General features: G+C 42.4%; 1 long non-coding RNA gene across 1 annotated transcript in view; it reads left to right on the top strand.

Annotated features, from left to right (window-relative positions):
- Nucleotides 1-484: 484 nt before the first annotated feature.
- LOC133504956 (uncharacterized) overlaps nucleotides 485-17,682 on the top strand; it is a 179,747-nt gene continuing 162,549 nt past the window's right edge. Inside the window, exons 1-2 of the long non-coding RNA XR_009796108.1 lie at nucleotides 485-513; nucleotides 16,498-16,778. This is a non-coding gene — a long non-coding RNA (uncharacterized LOC133504956). The remainder of the gene's footprint in view (nucleotides 514-16,497; nucleotides 16,779-17,682) is intronic.

Genomic DNA, 17,682 nt, shown 5'->3' with positions numbered 1-17,682 from the left:
TATTTTGTAGCCCTCCTCCAAAACAATGGTGGACGACAGGTGGGCCAGGGGGTAGGGGAAATTGGGGGCATTGTGAATGATGCATTTTTAATTACGCCACGAGCCCCCGCCCCACTCCCACATCCCACACTTTTGCACGCCATTGGAGTGTGTGTGTGTGTGTGTGTGTGTGTGTGTGTGTGTGTGTGTGTAGGCAGCAATCTCCTGAAAACGGTGTCAAGTGTATTTTCGGAACACTTCAGGCAACTATTTCTCTTCACATTTCGGATGAATTGTACAGACGCTTGAGTGAGGCCTGTACGTACTATGCGACAACAGAGAGGTTTGTTCTTTGGCCCCTCATTTGGGCGTTCGCAGCTTGTTCTCGACAAATCGCTCGGCCAGAACTTTTTTGCTGCTGCTGTGCGATTGGTCGGAAATTTGAACTGGGCGTGATTAAAAAGGAAAACAAATGTCATTCGTTCTTTTCGGCCCATCTATGTACTGCAAAGCGAGAATTTGAGGAGGCATTGAGTAAGTATCGAAATAAAACTTCTTACAAGGTTTATAAAGATAAATTCTGATAATTTGTGACCCGTAGTCCAAATGTTTTATGCAGGGGAGAGCGTTTGCAGTGAAAGATGGCGATGGCTTCGCAACATATTCACAAGGGCCAAATGGCGTGTAAAGATAAAGAACGGTGGAGGAAATCAATCCCTTGTTTAACTGTCTCTATGCTCATATTAAGCACTGGGAAACAACATGACTGCTTCCCAAGCCGAGACAAGCAAAAATCCCCCCAGATAAGTGAGTGAGACGTGGAGACAGAAAATATAGTTACCCCGATTGTCATTCTATAATTCATCCATCCATTTTCTTAGCTGCTTATCCTCACAAGGGTCGCGGGAGTGCTGAGGCTATCCCAGCTGTCAGCGGGCAGGAGGCGGGGTACACCTTGAACTCGTCGCACATAGAGCCATACAGCTGCACTCACAATCACACCTATGGGCAATTTAGAGTGTCCAATTAGTGTTGCGTGTTTTTGGGATGTGGGAGGTCACTGGAGTGCCCGGAGAAAACCCACGCAGGCACGGGGAGAACGTGGAAACTCACCACAGGCGGGTCCGGGATTGAATCGGGACTTCAGAACTGTGAGGCCAATGCTTTACCAGTTGAGCCACCGTGCCCCCGGTAATAACAACTATCAATCCAATTATCCATCCATATACTGAGCCGCTTATCCTCGCAATAATAGGCACGGTTCTGAGTTTGAAACCGAGAGCTCATGTCTTATCCAAACTAAATTATACAAAAAGTTACCATTTGATCAAGCATTTTGGGAAAAAAATAATCAAAATATTTTGAGATAAAAGACGGCTTTGTCGTTGCACCTGCTAGCTTGATTCCTAGAATGTTATGTTTTGGTCTTGCGCTTCAATACTGACCCTTTACTATTACTATTTTCTACAATTTTTTTTTAATTTTCTAGTATCATTTTCAAAATTACACCAGTGTGATTCCAAGAGAAAAGCAATGAAAAATAAATTAGATGCAGCTCACTAGTAAGTGGCACATTTTTTTTTACAATAGTGGAAGAAAACATTTCTCAGCCTCTCCCCAGTGAGCTATTTTTAGAACAGGCCTGCAGGCGATTCATGTGGTCCTTGGGGGCTAAATGGTGCCTGTGGGCACCGTGTCAGTGACTCCGGGTATAGACAAACAACCATTTAGACGTACATTCTCAACTACGGGCAATAAGGATTATTTAATGAATGTAACATGCAGGTTTCGGGATGGGGGAAGAATCTGGAAAACCAGGCACAGGGAGAGCATACAAATTCAAACCAAGAAATTCTGACTGTGAGGCTGATGTCTAGGCTGCAATGTAACAAGAGGTGGCTTTAACCATTCTGAAACAGGTTTTCAAATGGTTAGTAGTTCTTCTGTATGGTGGAGGGGGGACTGCATCAGGGATCCGCTCTCAGCCCCTTCCTGTTTGCGGTAATCATGGATAGGCTGACAGATGAGGTTAGACTGGATTCCCCTTGGACCATGATGTTCGCAGATGATATTGTGATCTGCAGTGAAAGCAGGGAGCAGGCGGGGGAACAATTAGAAAGATGGAGGCACGCACTGGAAAGGAGAGGAATGAAGATTAGCCGAAGTAAAACAGAGTATATGTGCGTGAATGAGAGCGACGGTGGGGGAAGAGTGAAGCTCCAGGGAGGGTGGACGACTTCAAATACTTGGGGTCAACAATACAGAGAAATGGAGAGTGTGGTAAGGAAGTGAAAAAACGGGTCCAAGCGGGGTGGAATTGTTGGGGGAAGGTGTCTGGTATTCTATGTGAGGATGAAGGGCAAAGTTTATAAAACAGTGGTGAGGCCAGCCGTGATGTACGGGTTCGAGATGGTGGCACTGAAGAGAGAACAGGAACAAGAACTGGAGGTGGCAGAAATGAAGATGTTGAGGTTCTCGCTCCGTGTGAACAGGTTGGATAGGATTAGAACTGAGCTCATTAGAGGGACAGCCAAAGTTGGATGTTTTGGAGACAAGGTTCGAGAGAGCAGACTTGGATGGTTTGGACATGTCCAGAGGTGAGAGAGGGAGTATATTGGTAGAAGGACGCTGAGGATGGAGCTGCCAGGCAAAAGAGCGAGAGGAAGACCAAAGAAAAGGTTGATGGATGGTGTTAGGGATAACATAAAGACTGTGGCGACCCCTAATCGGAACAAGCCGAAAGGAAAAGAAGAAGAAGTTCTTCTTTATCTACATTTTATTCAACAGTGGTTAAATTCTGTTTTGCACTCGCATGGCACTTGGGAATACTAAAGATGTCAATTGCAAAATCCCACATAGAATTAACAATCATTTTATATGTTTTTACCTTTTTGTTTTGGTTTTCTGCCGCTCACTCGAAATATAAAGCTCCATAAGATGGGCTCTCGAAACAACTAGATCGTTTCTTTCCTTTTTTTATTGGTTGGAACTCTATCCCGCCCCATTACCCCATCACCCCCGCCCCACCGCCTCCCCATCCACAAAGGGACATAGTTATTGACCTTCCCCTCTTGCCTGCTCATGCTGAAAACTACCATAACTCAAGAGGTAACATTGGGGGGGAAAAAAAGTCAATTTAAGATGCAATCTTACATGGGCTATAGAAGCAAGGTAAAGATGTATTGCTCTAGTCTTAGGGATCTATTGCATTTATCGCAACATGTTATCTTACACTAACAAGTACTTTCTAATTTCTATAGTAACCTTGAAAAAAGACACACATTGTGGTCACGGTTAAAAGCAGTTGCAGTCCTCAAACTCTGTCATCAATCCATTCTCTGAGTTGCTTATCCTCACAAGGGTCGCGGGAGTGGCGGAGCCTATCCCCGCCATGACCAATACAAATATCAGTGAGCAAAAAATGCTGAAAATCTGGACAGAAATACATTTTATGACAATAGCGAAGATATGCAAAGTCACCTCTAATGCATGCCATCATTATACTGTAGGTCAGGGGTGTCAAACTCGTTTCTCTCCTGGGCCGCATTGTAGTTACAGTTTCTGTGACTGAATATGACTGAAACTACAAAAATCTTTAATTGACCTATCATATTTACACCTTAAAATGTATCAACTAGTTTTGGATTCAGAAATCAAGGGCAGTGGGTTTTTCAACCATTGTTGATGTTTGGTCACACAAAAATGCTTGCAATAGCTCAATGTCATCATTTATCATGTGACAATTTGAAATTTTGGTCCAGATTTGAACAAAAATCATAACAGTTGATACACATGATTTGCCTTTGCGGGCCACATAAAATCATGTGTTGGGCCGCATTTGGCCCCCGCGCCTTGAGTTTGAGACCTGTGCTGTAGGTCATAGGTGAAAAAAAACAAAGCTTGGGGGCCAGATCTGGCCCACTTCATTATTTTATGTGGCCCGCGAAAGCAAATCTTGTTCTGCATATTGTCTTCACTTTTGATTACATTCAGATATTGTGCACATTTTTTGTTGTTGCAATCCTCTAAAAGCAACAAAAAAAAAGTAATCAATTTTTTTGTGTAAAGTATGTATAATAAACAGAGGTCATGATTCACATTCATAACTGCCCTCTGAGGAAAGCTGTAAAAGGACTGCACTTGGAATCAGAATCCGCTTTCGTGGTTTAGCTTTAATTTTATTAGCTTTAGCTACACTATACCAGCACCCAACGTGTTTTACAAAGCCTCTCATTCACCAATTCATATATCGGTCTCTTACTCAAGGGCGCTTTGACATGTGGACAGTAACCGGGACTCAAACCATCAACCCTTGTCTTTGGACGACCCGCTCTACCAACTGAGCCGCAGCCATCCCATAGTGCAATGTTGCCGCAGCAACAATATGTTTAACGCCCCTGCTGTAGGTATGTCACTTACCTTCAGCTCCTTGTACTCAAAATAAAAAGTACCGTAATTTCCGGGCTACAACCTGTGACTTTTTTCCACACGCTTTCAACCCTGCGGTTTACGGGGTGACGCGGCTAATTTGTGCATTTTTTTTCCAATGCCCACAAGGCGGCACTCGAGCGAAAAAGCCAAGACCGGTGGAATATATGTGCCGAGGAAGTAACTTTTACTGGCCCTGTTAGCGCTGAGCTAGCCTTAGTGCTGTGGTAGTGTGTTGCTGCTGTCTTACTGGTGTGTCTGAGTGATATTTACCGGTAAATTTTATTTTAACCGGCTCTGTTAGCGCTAGTGTTAGCCCTATCTTTAGCGCAGTGCTAGCGTTAGCACTAGCATTAGTTCGGGACTAGCATCTGTGTACCGTCTTTCTTTGTAAATATCTCCTGTTTCATTGTGGGCGCTTTTACACAGCTGCGGTGTATTTATGTACCAAATGGTATTTCCTTTACAAATGTACTGGGTGAGGCTTGTAACCTTGTGCGCTCTGTAGGCCGGGAATAACGGTCATGTGCTTTTCTGCATCATTTTTATTTTCACTCACTCGTGTTTTACTTTTCTCAGATTTTCCGTCACTTTTCAGTGGTTGTATTTCACACGAATGAAAAAGGGGGAAAAATATAGTTGTAGTTGAACTTCACAGAATCGATTTCCTTTCACTTTGGAGCATCCGACATAAGTGGTTTGTGGGAGACATAAAATTACAACGTCCGGGGTGATGATGATCCAACTTCAAATGATCCAACTTGTCACCTCAGAGAGCGAGGGAGAGAGATAGAAGACAGAGAGATGAAGGGGATGAAGACATTTACTTACAATGGGAGCTACATCCAGATAGTGTCGTACAGATTTGCTATCAAAGGAGAATTTGAAGGAAAGGGCAGAGGCGAAACAAGCTGGATTGATAACATCATGAGGTGGACAGATGTTGTGGGAGCATGCATGAAAGAGAGTGCCAACAATTCTTCGAGAACTATGCGTCCGCAAAGTGTTTAAACACACACTGGTGTAGCTGACATGCGGTATTTTATGCTCAAGCTGTGATGATGATGACGATTATGATGATGATGATAAGTGCAAGGGTAACCATGCAACAAAAGCTAACTTAAGGAGTGGGTTTGATTTGTTGCGGCATGCTACCAAATGTAATTTTAACAATCGTAAAATCATCGCCACGCACTTCGCACTCAACTAGATCAACAGGGAACAACATGAGTGTGTTACAATGGCTGCGTTCTGTGAAAATACACTAACGGCTGCAGCTTCTTCTTTCAATTATGTTTGTGGCAGCGTCAAATAGCTCCATTCAGCTATGTCGTGAAGTGTATGAATTGTCCTAAATAATCTGTAAATATTCATGTGGATGGGAATGATTTAGTAAAATACCAAAGTCAGTAAAAACAAACCAAAAAAAAAGTGTCCTTAGTCTACACTTTGCATGGTCATGAGAGATAATCAATTTTGATTTCAGGCATACACTCCAGATAAATTTGCTGTGTCCGACCATGACTCGAATTTGAAGTCTTGACCCGTTGCCGTTGTTCCGACCGCAACCAAAGCTGTAGGACCTGTAATATTAGTTCTTTAACTCCCTGAACTATTACCCGCAGCACTTTCCTCATTTCCGTCCTTCCTTATGTGTGTCCTATTGATAATCTTGCAAATTACATTAATGTGACCCCGTGTAACACGCTCCACACCATAAAACCATGAAAAATGCATCCCAAGAAATTTGCCCTTTGGTTCACAGGTGAAACCAGAGACCTAAGACATTACGAGCTTCTCCGATGCTTTTGTGCAAAAGTTATGTGACTAAACTTGAGGTCTCCCATCAGGCATGGGGGATACTTTACCAAAATACAAACAATATAATATATAATATATAATATTAACTTTCACTATTATGCCAACAATACGTCAGCTATACGTCCAATCCAAATTTTAATTAGAATATTACCAAAATTGTTTTTTTTTTTTTTTTTTTTCAGATGTGGCTCATCGTCTTCACTAGTGATGCAGATATTATAGTCCACGCATTTATGTCTCCTCGACTATTGAACGTGCGGCTTTCGTGTCTTCCAATATCTATATCTAAAAGTAATAATAATATCTATCTAAAAGCCTGCAGTTAATACAAAATGCTACCCTCAAAGTTTATTAGTTTCATTCTGGCCAATTTACCGTAGTTTCTGATAAGCCGCAACATTTTTTTCTCACGCTTTCAATCCTTTGTACATTTTTTTCCCAACGCCCCGCAACCCGCAAGGGGGCACTCGAACGGAAAAGATAAGCGTGAGACCGGTGGAGTATAGGTGCTGAGGAAGTGACAGTCCGGTCCTGTCCGCGTTGCGCTAGCGTGTTACTGCCGTGTCTCAGTGAATTTTTCCAGTATGTTTTTTTTTTTTAACTGGCCCTGTTAGTGCGGCGTTGGCGTTAGCGTTAGCCCGGCGGGGCTAGCGGTAAACTCTCTCTGCACCGTTTTTGTAAATATCTTGTCTCAATGTGGGTTTCAATGTGGGCTTTCACGCAGCTGCGGCCCATGAATGTACCAAATGGTATTTCCTTTACAAGTGTACTGGGTGAGGCTTATAGCCAGGTGCGCTCTGTAGGCCGGGAATTACTATACATTGACTACTGATTCACTTAAAATGGCATTTTAAAGCCATGTTACCGCCTCATGAAGTATCACACGGGTTAGCACCCCCTGATCTCGCTGATGTTCCGTCCTAAAACCTAAACGTGGGAATATGCTGATCTTTTGGTGACTCTGAGAGCCAGAAAGAAGTCCGCAGGCTTTCAAGCTTTTCTATTTGACCTCCAGTAGTCTGGAATCTCCCATGCATGGATGTTAGAACTACTTTCTCAGGGGACATGTTTAATTCCCACTTAAGACTTATTTCTACTATTTGGTATTTAGTTAAATTACATGCAGACCCGTTTTACCGCTGCTTGTCCTCCCCTCTCGTCTACTGCTCAGAGAGGGTTACGTGACGGTGAGCGAATCTTAGGCTGCTGCTTTTTTGGCTTCTGCACCAACCAACTGGGACGAGATCTAAGGCGGTCCACTTCGCCCGGAGTCAGGTACCCTGCGGCTCCTTTCTCTTTGAATGGACTTTCATACCATCCCAATGAAAGTTATTCAGCATCTTGCAAGCTTTCTGAACATTCAACATCAGCAGACGACGTGATAAATGTTGCGTTTTGTTCTTCTGTGAATGGGGTTTTGAGTTTTCCCTTGCTCGATTGGAGCATTTCGATTAGCGGATATTGTCAATTATTCGCAACGGCGGGCCTGTGAAACCGTTTGGACAGTTTTGTGACTAAGGGCTACACAAACCAACTTCACCTGACAAATCTCGCACAATCTTGAGCCGACTTCTACTGTCTGCACGGAAAACTATTTAGGGCGTACAAAAAGGCGTTGCGTTGACAATGATTATATTCATGTTCTGTCCTCCCCGATTCAACTTGATGAATCTCTCTGGCTTAATAGAGCCCTTAGTGGTTACCGACAAGACCCAATAATGATGACAGATATCACATACATGATGCCTGTAAAGAAACTTGTCTGCTGATACAGCACGTTTCAAGATTTGAAATGATCAATAATAGAATCTCATGCATACTTGACAGCACCGGCACATGTTAAGGTAAATGCGAGGCCACAACAAGGAAAAAGGAGACCTTTTGAACCCCAAAATCAGAAAAAAAAGTTTAAATGCCAACACAAAAATGTACATCTCAGTTGATGAAGTGAGTTTCATGTTTTGGATGGCTTAAAAAAAAGTATTTAATATACAAGACGCCATATTTAGTAAGATTCCAGAATGGATTCTTCTTCTTTTTCTTTTGGCTTGTCCCGTTCGGGGTCACCACAGCATGTCATCTTTTTCCATCTAAGCCTATCTCGTGCATCTTCCTCTCTAACAGCCACTGTCCTCATGTCCTCCCTCACAACATCCATCAACCTTTTCTTTGGTCTTCCTCTCGCTCCTTTGCCTGATTGAAGTCTGCCCTCTCGAACCTTATCTCCTAACATCCAACTTTGGCTGTTCCTCTCATGAGCTCATTTCTAATCCTATCCAACCTGTTCACACCAAGCGAGAACCTCAACATCTTCATTTCTGCTACCTCCAGTTCTGCTTCCTGTTGTCTCTTCAGGCCCACCGTCTCTAATCCGTACGTCATGGCCGGCCTCAGCACTGTTTTATAAAGCGGAGACTCTTCTTCCGAGGATTCCAGAATTGATTAATTTTATGAAATGAGGCTCAGTCGCGACCTGTCACTTTTCATTCGCTCATATGTCTCACAAACCCATTTTTTTTGCAACCCGACCCAAATAAACACAAACTGGATTAGCAATCTGACCCGAGACCCGCAGGTGAAGCTGATTCAATGAAACAATATTTGTTCCTGCTTTGATTTCCACTTCTAAAAATACATAACTACTCTTCGGATTCACTTATGATCAGTGTGGTAGCTGACAAAAAAATTGAAGTTTGCTCTGCGCATGCATTTCCTCAATATTCTTGCATGGCTGCTGGTGATCATCCGTAGCGGTAGCAGAATTTCAATCATAATACTAACATTGCTCCACTTCATTTTTATTATTGTACAAGGTAAACTGGAATCTTCTGAAATCCCACCTGCATGTCCTGATTCCTCCTGTACAAAAAAAATTAAACACCACTCTTCTCACTATAAAGCAATAGAACCACGTCATTTCTTCCAGCCAATCAGTAATGGAAACAATAATGAATAGGTTTAGAACATGTACATTATTAGGGTAATATAGTATCATAACTTTTAATAGTAGTATGAGAACATTATAATGGTATGGTATAATTATTATGATATGAAGATGTACGATATACTGAGGTTGGCATGGGGACGCAGCTGTTTAGCGTCAGCCTTACAGTTCTGAGGACTGGGGTTCAAATCCCGGCCCCAACTGTGTGGAGTTTGCATGTTCTCCCCGTGCCTGCGTGGGTTTTCTCTGGGCACTTTGACTTCCTCCCACATCCCCAAAACATGAAACATTAATTGGACACTCTAAATTGCACATAGATGTCATTGTGAGTATGACTGTTGTCTGTCTCCATGTGCCCTGCGATTGGCTGGCAAACCGTCCAGGGTGAACTCTGCCTCCTGCCCGGTGACAGCTAGGATCGGCTCCGGCACTCCCCGTGACCCTTATGAGGATAAGCGCCTAAGAAAATGGATGTATTGGAAAGAAAACGTGAATGTGGGGAAAAAAAAAAAACCTCCATGCCATCCTGTACTCAAATTACTGAAAATTTGATTGATAAATATGTTAGTATTGACAAAAGTACACCTCATCCTTTCATCTACTATTTCACTTACCCTATTCTCAGCCACAAAGGGGGAACATTTGAAACCGTTGCGAGCTTACTGAGTCTGAGAGGCTACATCTCAGAGGGACAGGTAAGGCGGTATGTTAATGGAGCAACCCGCACTGGTTGTATGAACGTTCACTTCGAGCACAGTAATGTCCCCCTTCAGCGGGTACTGTTTGAAATGCACAGGAGAAAAAAAAAAAAAATCCCAGCTCTACTTTCGTGCTTCTGATGTGCTAATTTAGGCAGTACGGTGGAGCAGCTGCAGAGCGCTGGCCTCACAGTTCTGAGGACCGGAGTTCAATCCAAAACCCCCGCCTGCGTGTAGTTTGCATGTTCTCTGCGTGGGTTTTTGTCCGGGCACTCCGGTTTCCTCCCACATTCTCAAAAAACATACATGCTGAGTTTGTTTCATACTTCCATAGTTTAATTAAAAAAAAAATTGAACGAAATGAAATGTTGCTGCGAGCTCAATGCACAATATGTACATACGCAGAAATGATGCACAGGAAGTCCAAGTGTACTGTATATGTGTATTTAAAACGGGGTCAAATTTTAATAGAACCTTAGCTCATTTATAAATTCCAGAATTTTTTTTATTCTTACTTCAAACAGCTGAAGGTCAGTGCGGGATGAAAATAGAACAAACTGATAGATCCAATTTGATACTCATAAAGGAAGGGAGTTTTTCCGTCATCTGATTTTACAAGAGAACATGGCAGTTATTACATTATGTTGAAGAGTGTCCAACATGGTGGTCGATTGGCTAACACATCCAGTGGTGTTAAAAGGCTGATTGGTCATTAGAGAACACTTGCAATGTCAATGCTCGAAACTGTTGTGTTAATTAAAGAACCACTAAACACGGCCTTCCTTGGTCCAGATGAGTGCCTGGAGTGTCACCATTTACGATTTAGCGATTAGAGACTTGAAATAAACCGAAAAATAATTTACATCTGATGAAATCACATCAGACAGGCTAATCTTCTTGCTCTTTTGCCCGTTTCTTTTGTTAGGCTTTTTCTCTGCTACTGAGTCTTCTTTGGTGGAAAACAGCATTTACTGTTCTCTGAGAGCAAAATGGAATTCTTTGTAAACGCTCACATGGACTGAACTGAGATGTTCAAACTGTTTGGAAAGACTAATTAGTACCCCCCCAAAAAATGCTCACTTGATAAGCACGAACGATCGTCGCGCTATTGACTGATTGTATAATCATTTACATTTTTTACCCAATGTTAGTGCCTCATCTACACTGCAAATTTATTACATCCTAACGAGATTTATAGTCTTCAATCTAGTCACATTATCTTCATCTTGTTTTGAGTGTTGAATACAAGTTAACAGATTACTGTACAGGATGATTTCACGTATCTCACGCAAATATTAGTTTTTGTTCCTATTTATATCGCGGTTTGGGCTGGAGAACGTGAGGAAGGCAGGACAAAAACATGGAGGACTCAAGAGCAGGAAAGCAGGGAGTTATGGCAGCAGTCCAGGAATCTCCAAAAATGATATTTGTCAAAAACAGCAAAACAGCAGTGTCCAATGACTAAGAACCAAAGTAACAATGTATTCCTAAAATGTGAAACAACAACCTCGACAGGATAGGGAAAATGGACACCGAGATACTGACATGCACAAACAATGGACCGACAAGAACTGAAAGAAGACGGGGAGTTGAACACACAGAAATTGACGAGACAAGAAGAAGCACCTGGTCAAGACACGGGTGGCTGGAGAGAGCTGATTGGTCAACACGAGGGAGGAAGTCAAACGCGAATAGTTGGACACGACTAACAAAATGAGATCACGAGACGTGGAAAGGACGGAACACAGGAAACATAAAACAAAACCAATCCAGAGACCCCGAGGACGACCCAGGACACGCTGGAGAGATTATGTCTCTCGGCTGGCTTGGGAACGTCTCGGGATCCCTCCGGAAGAATTGGGAGAAGTGGCTGGGGAAAGGGAAGTCTGGATATCCCTGCTAAAGCTACTTCCCCCGCGACCCGACCCGGGAAAGCGGGAGATAATGGATGGATGGTTGGCAATTTAGTCACTATACATAAAACTTGGTCATTTTGTACTCATATAAAGCAAAAAAACACATCATATAGTGTTTTGAACAATATGCTTTCTTAAATTAAGATTTCTGACATATTCACTGTTTTAGATTTCGGCTCAAAAGTGGACTTAGTATAGTGGAAATTATAACACCTTGGTTTTATCATATGAGTGTCCAGAAAACACCTCTGTGACACTATGAAAATACATCTTCTTCATGCTAGATAAATGGTATGTTTCTTTCGGCTTGTCCCGTTAGGAGTCACCACAGTGAAAGGTCCATATTTGTTTGCCACAGTTTTTACTCCGGATGCCCTTCCCGACGCAACCCTCTTGGGGAGTGGAGGCCCAAGTAGGATACGAACCCACGACCACTGGTTTACCAAACCAATGCTTTTGCTAGATAAATACACTTTTTAATTGCAAATTTGCTGAAATTGGATCAGATTTCTTGAAAAAAGAAAATATCTAGATCTACAAAAAGCTTAACGCTGTCATTGTTGTGACTCAGCCTTTAACTGCCATCTTGAAGTCAACTCACCATCTTACCCCCAAACGCGGAGGTGTTGCTTGCAATACGATCTCATTGCGTGACCGCTGAGTCTTTATTTAAGAAAATTATTTTTTTCTGCACGTGGCACTTAAGAGACTTTTTGGTGAATCTTTTCATTAAAAATCAAATCAGTTTGTTTCTAACAGCTAAAGTGGATCTGCTGTCTGTAGATGATTAAAACCAAAAAGATGTGAAGGTTCAAGGCCACTGAGCAACAAAACAGTCAAGACAAAAACTGCAGTTAATTTGAAAAAAAAAAAAAAATCAGTCCAATACCCACAGTGTACAATGAGTCACCGACTTGTGTATAGAAAATGATGGAGCATAAAACTGCTCTCAATTAGAACTGGCATGTTCTTTCTATTACCTTTTCCTTGACAGCCCATCCTTAACAGTGACTATTGCCTCTTGAAACACATTTTGGGAAATGTGAAATTGCTTAAAATTTTAACATGGCAGTTAGATGGATGTGTATGTATAATAAACTGTTATTTCTTGAGTGTTGGAATCTCGCATGTGCTCACTAATTGTTTCGGTTATCATTTGATCCCGCTTCTGTGAGTCCACATGAGGCATTTATAAAAATTACAGTATGAACATAACAATTTGGTAACTTTTGGGATTCTTCCTCCCTCCATGATGATGCCATTGAAAATGAGAGGGTCTGAATTTCAAAGTCATTGGTTTGATTGATTGACAGGCTAATCCTCTAATCTTGTCAATGTCAGTCCCAGTATGGGCTCGCTTTCTGACAGTTTATATTATAGCCTAAATAATTTTAGATTTAGTCTTAGGACTGACCAGGTAAAATTAACAACGATAGAGTCTGTCTAGTCATTAAGTCTCCGGTCAGGTCCTGAGTCTTTAACACATGGGTCCAAGTCAAGTCTTGAATTTTTTTGCTATTGTCAATTCACAAATCATCAAAAAATTTACTCGACTCACTAATGCACCACTTTAAACCTGACCAGATGACTTTACATATATGTTCTCAATAAAAACATCATAAAAACAATAAAACAAACCCCCCAAAAAAGTACTTAGTTGCACATGATATTGTTCGATTGGCTTCATCAAGCTATGATCGCCAACGCTCTCTGGAATGGTTCGCACCCAAGTGTGAAGCGGCTGGGATGAGAATCAGCACCTCCAAATCTGAGACCATGGTCCTCAGTCGGAAAAGGGTGGTGTGCCTTCTCCGGGTCGGGGATGAGATCCTGCCCCAGGTGGAGGAGTTCAGGTATCTTGGGGTCGGGAGGCAGATTGGTGCAGCGTCTGCAGTGATGGGGACTATGTTTCGGTCCGCTGTGGTAAAGAGGGAGCTAAGTCGAAGGGCGACGCTCTCAATTTACCAGTCGATCTACGTTCCTACCTTCACCTATGGTCACGAGCTGTGTGTCGTGACTGAAAGAACAAGATCCTGGACACAAGTAGCCGAAATGAGTTTCCTCCGTAGGGTGTCCGGGCTCTCCCTTAGAGATAGTGTGAGAAGGTCCGTCATTTTGTCATCTGGGAGGGGCTCAGTGTCGATCCACTGCTCCTCCGCATTGAGAGGTGCCAGATGAAGTGGCTGGGGCATCTGATTCGGATGCCTCCCGGACGCCCCCCTGGTGAGGTGTTCCGGACACGTCCCACAGGAAAGAGACCCTGGGGATTTTTTTTCAATACCACTTGTAGAGCAGACGTGGTAGTGCCACCACATGCTATTTTTCAATAAAAGCTCAGTTTTATTAACCTGTACATCCGCTCTTTTGATTGTTGTGCGTATGTATTCCTTCATATCACAACATAATGACCAGAGTTCACTTTCCCTTGAGGAATGATTTCCTTGGCTGCGGTTTTGCTATGAAGACTGCGGAAGAGACGAGATGAAAGCATGTGTGTGGGGTGAGAGGAAGGGAGTGCGAGAGGAAGCCAGAAAGTGAAGGATGAGCGAGGACGAGCACAACAGGAAGTTAAGGATGGGGGGGGGGGGACCACACAAGAACGATAACTGCGGAAACATTGGAAACATGCACATCGAGAGACTGATGAGGGCACAAACATTTGCTTATCTAATAATCTCGACGCAACCAAAAGACATTTCTCAATCTCAGGTAATTCAAGTAAATAATTGGCACGTATATATTCCTCCTCTCTCTCACTTGTTGATGATAACGTAACAACGCTGCCGTGCTGCCTCCCGAATGACCATACATTCCTCTTCATTTTTTTTTTCTTCACTCCCACCATCAATCTCTTAAAGTCACCATCTTATTGCATCCATGCCGAATCCCACCAGGCCTCCCCGCTCACTCACCCAGTCTGAACTAACCGCTCTGTCTTCTCGCAAGTCTCCTCTGCTTTTTAATCCATTTTGCAACAGCACGCCTGACCTCAAACTAAGTCTTTTTATCTACCAAATTCATTCCACTTACCCATAAACACATGCACGCACGCACGCACGCACGCACACACAGGATACACAGTCACATCCAGCGAGGCAGCTGTCAAAAAACATCTTCCTACAGAAAATTCTCACTTACATAAATGTTTGCTTAGTTCTTTGGCAGCGGTGCTTCTTTTAAACGTTTTCCCTCACATGCATGCGATGCAAAACTGTTTACAGGTTCAAAATGTAGGTAAGGATCCATTCAGGTTATGACTCAAAACAGGAGATTATAACAACATTCTGTGTTTTGAATTTTAGTTTTCAGCGAAAGGTTTATCAATTAAAAGCAAAACTTGAATAGGATATTTTTGCATACATATGGAAGAATAACCATTAGTACATTGAGAGAGTTTGTGTTCTTGTGACCTTTTTATGATTTGAATGTTGTGCAAACGCAGATGTCTCATGAGCAAGGCTTGGCCACTGCCAAGAGGGGCGTGGCTAGGCCACTGGTCTGGGCGGTGACACCTGTCACCGGTCACAGCTGTTTCACATTTGGACTGTAATTAGACAGGCATTTAAGTTGGAGGTTTTGTCACTGGCATTTGCCAGTTCGTTGCTTTATGTTAGTGAGTTGCATTCACTGCCTGTGGGACTCTCTGCTTCTACGCGTAAGATAGACTAACCCGAGTCACAGCGATTCTTTGCCATTTTATTTGATCCGGTCCTGTTGAGTTGTTTGCCCCAGAGTCATCGGACCATGCTATATGTCTTTTGGATCCTGCCTAGTCTAGCGTTTCTGTGGCTCTGCCTTGTCAGACTGCTACGTCGTGTATGACCCTGTTATGTTAAAAAACACATTGGACATTATGCCTCTGCCTCAAAGTCCTGCATTTGGGTCCACTCCTGCACCGTTGGTTCTTGACAGATGCTCCTAAAGTCCTAAAATTGAGAATATGACCAACACGAGGAGACCGCGCAAACTCCACACAGGTGGGGCCGGGATTGAATCCGGGTCCTCAGAACTGTGAGGCCAACGCTTTACAGCTGCGCCACCGTGCCGCCTGTCCTGGAACTGCTCTGACACAACTCTTCCAACACATTCCGTTAGCAGCCATGCAAGGCAAAACTGATAGTGCAAAAGCTCATTTACATGTAAAAGGAGACAATTAGAGATGCCGCCGTGTACTCACATGCTGTATATTAAATTTGTCAAGCTAATCAAGCAAATCACCTGATGAGCTTCCGCTCGTGTCGCTTCCCTTTAAGCAATGCATTTAGGTTGCAATTACATTGTCATGTTGATTCATTTATTGTTTGTGCTATGCATATGGATGTGTATGATTGCGCGAAAGGCTCGCCCTGTCAATGGGGGGATACTTAATTGTCTTCTGAATAAAGTGCTTCATTTACAGTAGATTGGAATAAATCTACTTTTAAAGAACTTTGCCACAAGGAAACCTTGATGTAACACATTGTATGTTTCCATGATGTGAAATCGCAAGTTTTGTTGACATTTTTTCAAACAACTTGGCTTTCAGCATTCAGATAGAAATGATAACTTTTAAGATAGTAAAAGACTTGCAAGACTGTCTTAAAACAATATCAATGGACGGATGAAACAACACACTTGTTTATCTGTTTGTCTTTCCAGTTATGTGTGATTGTTTCCTACAAATGCAATATTTTGAGACACTACAATAATTCTCATCTCTCACCTCCTATAGAGCTCGTGCACGTGATGTCACCATTTTCACGGCGCCATATTGCCGGTCAAACAGAGCTCCTCGGTATTTGTGGGAGACATTGAACCGGAGGAGAATATTTCCAATATCCGAGACCTGTTGTCCTTTTGGTTGTCACAACAGACGAGACAGCTATTCAAAGAGATCATTCTATGGGATACCAACTGAAAAGACCAGAAAAGATCGATTTATTTCGGCAATTAAACGTGATGGCTGGTGCCCAACGAAATACACACGCCTGTGTAGCAATCACGTCATTTCAGGTAGGAATTATTCTTAATTTCAAATTACCAAGAAGTATTTATAATGCCAAGTTGACTCATTTGAGAACAATGCGTATTTAAAAAAAAAAAAAAAGAAAATAAACAGTCTGTTGCCGAGAGGTTTAAGTTGGTACCCTTCCGTGTACAGAGGAGCTGACTCCCTGTCCTCTTTGTTTTTTTTTTTTCTTTTTTTAAATCATAGTTAATGAATGCGACTTTGTGTAAAACCAGGGGTCATTTATTTAAATATTGGTATTTTTATTGAAAACAATCTGAGTGACTCCATCACTTTGTGGGATTTATTCTTGATTGAGAACCGATCTAGCAACAAAGTATTTGTATGCGTCCAGACTTTTCTATGCTTTCAAACTCGTCCATGTCTTACTCAGCAGATCCATGTGTAGATCCAGTTGTCCAAGACAAGCGGAAGTGGGTTAACAGTCCACTTTCTTATCGACGAAAACATCAACTTCGGCATTAAATATGGGTCCTCTATGCCAAGTGTCTCTAATTTTTCCAAGTACCTTTGTTTATTATCACCTTCTAAATATTTAACGTATCTGTCAAAACTCTGGGCGTCGTGCTATAAGACGTATTTTTGTTTCGTCTCAACGGACTTAGCATTGAAGAATGCTTTGCTCGACCGTCAGTATGGTCAGTCATTTGACTTCGGTGACGTAGGTGCACGAGCTCTATATACAGTACTGTATACACTCTCTCTCTAAATGTAAATGTGAACTTTGTTGAAGACAGATCTCAGACAGGAACGATTTATATATCCTTTTAATTTGATTGCTTTGATTCAGATTTAATTTAAAATACACAATACAAATACTCCTCTGATAGCAGATGCTAAATTGGCACGCGTTCGGAGGGTTTATTATGTGGGATTTACCAAGATTTC

The sequence above is a fragment of the Syngnathoides biaculeatus genome, chromosome 8, assembly GCF_019802595.1.
Source record: "Syngnathoides biaculeatus isolate LvHL_M chromosome 8, ASM1980259v1, whole genome shotgun sequence".
In the NCBI taxonomy this organism is placed as follows: domain Eukaryota; kingdom Metazoa; phylum Chordata; class Actinopteri; order Syngnathiformes; family Syngnathidae; genus Syngnathoides; species Syngnathoides biaculeatus.
The sequence above is the reverse complement of the archived record's forward strand: the minus strand, read 5'-3'. Positions and strand labels throughout refer to the sequence as shown.